Below are 6,000 nucleotides of genomic sequence, written 5' to 3'. Positions count from 1 at the left end.
CGCACACTCTTTCGTTACTTCCTCCGTAACACTTACCACACCGCGCTTCCATGTACCCCCTCGCACACGCGCTTCGACCAACTCACTCTTGACGGCACACTCTCCCGTTACATCCTCTGTAACACTCCTCACTACGCGCTTCCATGTGCTCCCTCGCACACGCGCTATGACCGACTCACTCTCGACAGCACACTCACTCCTTGGAGTGCACTTTTTTCTCACACACCCCAGAGTCGGACATTCTCGCACACCTCCTCTTTCGCACACCAGACCTGTCGCACACTTCACCAACGGCCTCTCACGAACACCCGGGTCTAAATCAACCCCCAAGCCGACTGAAGCTCCCCTCACATCATATACATTTCCGAATATATCGCCACTCACCTTGACACCTCGTCTCCACACCTCCTCTGCCACCTGCAAACTCTTTATTTGGTTAGTGAGAATCACATTATGAGTTGAGCACCGACCTTGTACCAATTCCATTACCTCCTCCTGGATTTCTCTTTTAGTTTCTGTCCGTCTCTTCTTAATTTCACTCACCTCTTCTTCCACTTCCTCTAATTTTTGCTTCACCTCTTTTATTTCCCGGTGCGTCTCCTCAAGTTCGTCCTCTAAGGCTACCGTGACCGTCTCTATGTGCATCCTCACCTGCCGGTCCTTTGTCTCCATTACTTCTGTCACCTCATCCAACCTCATTGTCAGTCCCTCACGTACCATCTGACATTGCCTCTGTGTCGCTATTAAGTCATTTTTAATTTCTTTTTGTGTCGCCTTTAACCCTCCTAGTACCGCAGTGTTCCTTTGAACCTGCTCCACTAACTCCGTTTGTCCCTCTGTCAGCTGTTCCACCTCCTCCGTCAGACCCTCCATTCCCCCTTGTAACCTCGCCGTATTATTCCTCACCTCTTTCTCCATACACTTCTCACCTCGCTTTACCTCCTCGCGTAGCCCCGAAACCTCCTCACTTACACCTCGTCGTATCCCCTCTTTCATCTCCTCCATCTCTTTTGTAGATGCCACCCTCATCTGTCCCAATTCATCCCTCTGAGCATCCAGTTTACTTTCTAACCCGATTTGCACCTCCTGTATCTGGTTCCCCATTCGTTTGATTTCCCGGGCAGATTGTTCCCCTATTTCCCGCAATTTGTCCTCCATCCTATTTTCTAACCCCATTAACCCATTTTTCACCTCTTTTATCCCGTTGTCTAACCCCTCAAAATTATTGTCTAACTTCCCAAATTTCTTGTCTAACCCCTCAAAATTATTGTCTAACTTCCCAAATTTATTGTCTAACCCCTCACCGGTACCCCTCGCTTCGTCCCCCATTACCCCCAATTGCTCACTCTGAGCCCTCGCTTCGTCCCTCATTGCCCCCATACTGTTTTTCAAACCTCCAATTTGGTCTCCCATTTGTCCCATAAGGGCCCCCATCATTCTGTTTTCCATTTCTTCATTATTCTTGTCCATAAGGGCCTTCATTTGTATAAAAAAAGGTTCAAATCCACCGGTGGCGCTGCTACGGTCGCGGGCGCGGTCACCGTGGCCATGTGCGAGGCGCCATTTTGCGCGCCCGTAACCTCGTGCGCGAGAGCGCCATTTTGTGCGTCTGATACACCCTCAACCACCTCATTGCTCTCCTCCCTTTCTTCCCCTAAGTCCTGGGTTACCCCTAACCCGTCTATCTCCCCCACCGACATCCGATCGCCTTGATTGTCCATGGCGCGATCTCAAAATTCGGGTTTTATAAAACAACAAAATTTCGGCAGCTCGTAATTTTGACCAAATTTTTTTCTACACGTTTTAAAAATTTGTTTCGGGCCTCGTATCCCACTCCTAAACACCAATTGTTACGGGTCGCGGACAAGATGTTACTTTGGGCCGAGCGGATGGTCAACCGCGACCGTTACAGGATCCCCGATTAGCCCGACTCCCCCAAACGTTGACCAAATCGCGCCACAGGTATTCAATTTGGAAACCTCTAAAGCGACAGAAAGAGAAGGAAGAGAGGAGGAAGACAGAGTACAGAGGAAGAACAGATTTAGTATACACACACAAGCAAAAAGGAGCAATCAAGTTATTTACAAGCAATGGATGGAAGAAGCAGGTGACACAGGGAAATCATTAGCTTATACTATGCAGTTTACTTATAAACGCCAGGACAACATTCAAGACAGACGACGTTCACACTTACACGGGGGAAATTGCAGGCAGGTATGGCTTGAGGATGGATGGTTGTTTTGGGAGGCAATGGAGGGTCCAGCGTGGATTGCTGCCTGGCGCGCCCTTTTCGTGGCCTGCGTCCCCTTAGCTGCAGCGCAGCTGGTCGCACGATGGCTCGCAGGCTCGGTCACACCTGCTCGTTCAGGCGTCTTCCTTCTCCCCAGCAACAACGAGCGACAGCAAGCAAGAGGACGGGGTAAGAGCAAGAGGACGGGGTCAGAGCAAGAGGAGGGAGTGCGTCCCGCGGCGGTTTATATTGGTTTCTCACCGAACCTTCGCGCACTTCACGCTAAGTTTGAAGGAAATTGGTCCATGCATGTCACGTGAAATGGATGGGGACATACCTAAGTAACAAAATGGCCGCCAGTCGGCCATCTTGGATCTGATCTCGAAACAAAATGATGTGCATATGTGAACCATCATGCATTGTCCTTGTGCCAAGTACAGACAAAATCGGTCCATACATCTCCGAGATATGGTTGCGTACAAACGGAGGGACGGGTGGACCAAGTCCGAACCAAGTCCAACGAAGGACAAAGAGACAGACAAATAGACAGAGCGACAAATAGATGGAGAGACAAAGAGACATACAAATAGGCAGACAAATAGACAAACAGACAAATAAACGGACAGACAAATAGACAGAGCCACAATTAGATAGAGACAGACATACAAATAGGCAGACAGACAGACAGACAAATAAACAGACAGACAAATAAACAGACAGAAAAACAAATAGACAGAAAAACAAATAGACAGACAGACAAATAGACAGAGCGACAAATAGACAGAGACAGACAGGAAAAAAAAGACAGAGCGACAAATAGACAGAGACACAGACAGACAAATAGACAGAGCCACAAATGGATAGAGACAAACAGACATACAAATATGCAGACAGACAAATAGACCGACAACTAAACATAAAGACAACAAACAAATAAACAGACAAATAGACAGACGAATAGACAGACAGACAAATAGACAGAGAGACAAACAGACATACAAATAGGCAGACAGACAGACAGACAAATAGACAGAGAGACAAATAGAGCGACAAATAGACAGAGCGACAAATAGATAAACAAACAGACATACAGACAAATAGACAGAGCCACAAATAGATAGAGAGACAGACATACAAAAAGGCAGACAGACAGACAAATAGACAGAGTGACAAATAGATAGAGAGACAAACAGACAGACAAATAGACAGACAGACAGCAAATAGACAAGACAGACAGACAAATAGACAAACAAAAAACATTTAGACAGAGAGACAAATAGATAGACAGACAGCAAATAGACAAGTAGACAGACAGATAGACAAACAGACAATGAAACAGACAGATAGAGACAAAACAAGGATGAAAACTTCGGTCCAAAGACTGGAATGAATTTTGGAATGAATGAGTTGGTTCTGGAGGAAAAAAAAGAAACACTTGATGAAGTTTTGTTAATGAGGTGAAATGAGTAAATCGTAGCGATATAAACATTACCAATCATTTTGGGGGAACGACAAAAGAGACGGACAATAATAATAATATAACTATATTAAAATGCTATATTAATACAGGTGGATGATTAATCGTGTATAGTAAAGGAGAACGAACGAAAGCTACAATGGACAAAACAGGGGAATATAAGAGGAAATAATCAAATAATCATTCGAAAAACAGCGAACGAAGAGGTAAATTGAAAATGAGGAATTAGGTTAAATTGGAATGAGTAGAAGGATTTCGGATTGAAAAACGGAAGTTGAGTGAGAACGAAGGACAAGGAGGGAGGAGAGAGCTGAGAGAGGGTGTAGCAGGAAGGGCGGGGAGCTGAACGGGACCGAAGTAAGACGAGACGAGACCTGAGGAGACCTGTCGAGCCGAGACTGCGATGCTGCGGCTCCTCGACGGACGACGTCGACGAGGAGGCGAGGAAGAAGAAGAAGAGGAGCGAGGGAAGAGGAGCGAATGGGTTTCGCAGCAGCAGGAAGAGAATGAGGACGCGTGAGCATTGGTAGATATTCCGATACCTTGACGTTCTTAACGACAGGCCCAGGTCAAAGGCCTAACATTCGAGACTTCGTCGATTTCGTTTAAAAAAATTTTCCGACGTATTAAAAATTAGAAACTCTACATTTTGATTCCTTCGTGTGTTCCTCTTCGGCTGAGACAAATAACGTAAGTATCAATTTGACAGAGGTTGGGGTTGGGGGTTTTGTTTACTTGTATCGAGGCTTTCCTTCGTAGCAGATCTGAAAAACAAACGATGACAGAAGGAAATGTGTGTTCAAAGGAAAATGCTCAGAGTGTGTGGTCGACGTGGAGAGGAGGATCGAGGGAGAAATGGTGTTGGAGGAGGTGGTGTGAGGATTGGGAGGGGAGGAGGGAGAACGAGCTGGGTTCGGGGGTGGACGCTGCGTGAGGACTTGGTGGGGGGGGGGGAGAGGAGGGAGAGAGGGGGGGGAGAGGAGGGAGAGAGGGGGGGGAGAGGAGGGAGAGAGGGGGGGGGGAGAGGAGGGAGAGAGGGGGGGGGAGAGGAGGGAGAGAAGGGGGGGGGGAGAGGAGGGAGAGAAGGGGGGGGGGGAGAGGAGGGAGAGAAGGGGGGGGGGAGAGGAGGGAGAGAAGGGGGGGGGGAGAGGAGGGAGAGAAGGGGGGGGGAGAGGAGGGAGAGAAGGGGGGGGGAGAGGAGGGAGAGAAGGGGGGGGGAGAGGAGGGAGAGAAGGGGGGGGGAGAGGAGGGAGAGAAGGGTGGGGGGGAGGAGGGAGAGAAGGGGAGGGTAGGCGTGAGGACGAACTGAGGTCTTGGTGGGAGGGAGGGGGGGGGGAGGGTGGTGTCAGGCTCAAAGACGGGCCGATGTCTTAGAGAGAGAGGGTGTGGGTGGTGTGTGAGGCTCAAAGACGAGCCGGGGTGTGTGGTGTGAGGCTCAAAGACGGGCCAGTGTCTTATAGAGAGAGGATGGGTGGGGGGAGGGTGGTGTGAGGGTCAAAGACGAGCTGATGTCTTAGAGAGAGAGAGGGTGTGGGTGGTGTGAGGCTCAAAGACGAGACAATATCTTAGAGAGGGAGGGTGTGTGGGTGGTGTGAGGCTCAAAGAGGAGACGATATCTTAGAGAGAGAGAGGGTGTGGGGGTGTGGGTGGTGTGAGGCTCAAAGACGGGCCGATGTCTTGGAGAGAGAGAGGGGGTGGGGGGTGTGTGAGGCTCAAAGACGAGCTGATGTTTTAGAGAGAGAGAGGGTGTGGGTGGTGTGAGGCTCAAAGACGAGACAATATCTTAGAGAGGGAGGGTGTGTGGGTGGTGTGAGGCTCAAAGAGGAGACGATATCTTAGAGAGGGTGTGGGTGGTGTGAGGCTCAAAGACTGGCCGATGTCTTGGAGAGAGAAAGGATGTGGGGGTGTGGGTGGTGTGAGGCTCAAAGACTGGCCGATGTCTTGGAGAGAGAGAGAGAGAGAGAGAGGATGTGGGGGTGTGGGTGGTGTGAGGCTCAGACGGGCCGATGTCTTCGAGAGAGGATGTGGGGGTGTGGGTGGGGTGAGGCTCAAAGACGGGCCGATGTCTTGGAGAGAGAGAGGATGTGGGGGTGTGGGTGGTGTGAGGCTGACGGGCCGATGTCTTAGAGAGAGGATGTGGGGATGTGGGGGGTGTGAGGCTCAAAGACGGGCCGATGTCTTGGAGAGAGAGGGGGTGGGGGGTGTGTGAGGATCAAAGACAAGCTGATGTCTTAGAGAGAGAGGGTGTGGGGGTGTGGGTGGTGTGACGCTCAAAGATGGGCCGTTGTCTTGG

At 49.8% G+C, this 6,000-nt stretch overlaps 1 protein-coding gene across 2 annotated transcripts in view; it reads left to right on the top strand.

Annotated features, from left to right (window-relative positions):
* Positions 1–3,977: 3,977 nt before the first annotated feature.
* Positions 3,978–6,000, top strand: part of LOC137438977 (ras-related protein Rap-2c) — a 41,341-nt gene continuing 39,318 nt past the window's right edge. The window contains exon 1 of one of the 2 annotated variants that reach the window (XM_068134498.2): positions 3,978–4,397. The gene's annotated coding sequence lies outside the window, so the exon portion shown is untranslated. The remainder of the gene's footprint in view (positions 4,398–6,000) is intronic. The other variant, XM_068134499.2, reaches the window with a different exon arrangement.

This window comes from Myxine glutinosa, chromosome 13 (assembly GCF_964187855.1).
Source record: "Myxine glutinosa chromosome 13, kmMyxGlut1.1, whole genome shotgun sequence".
NCBI classification, from domain to species: domain Eukaryota; kingdom Metazoa; phylum Chordata; class Myxini; order Myxiniformes; family Myxinidae; genus Myxine; species Myxine glutinosa.
Note: the sequence above shows the minus strand (reverse complement) of the source record. Positions and strands in the feature narration are given on the sequence as shown.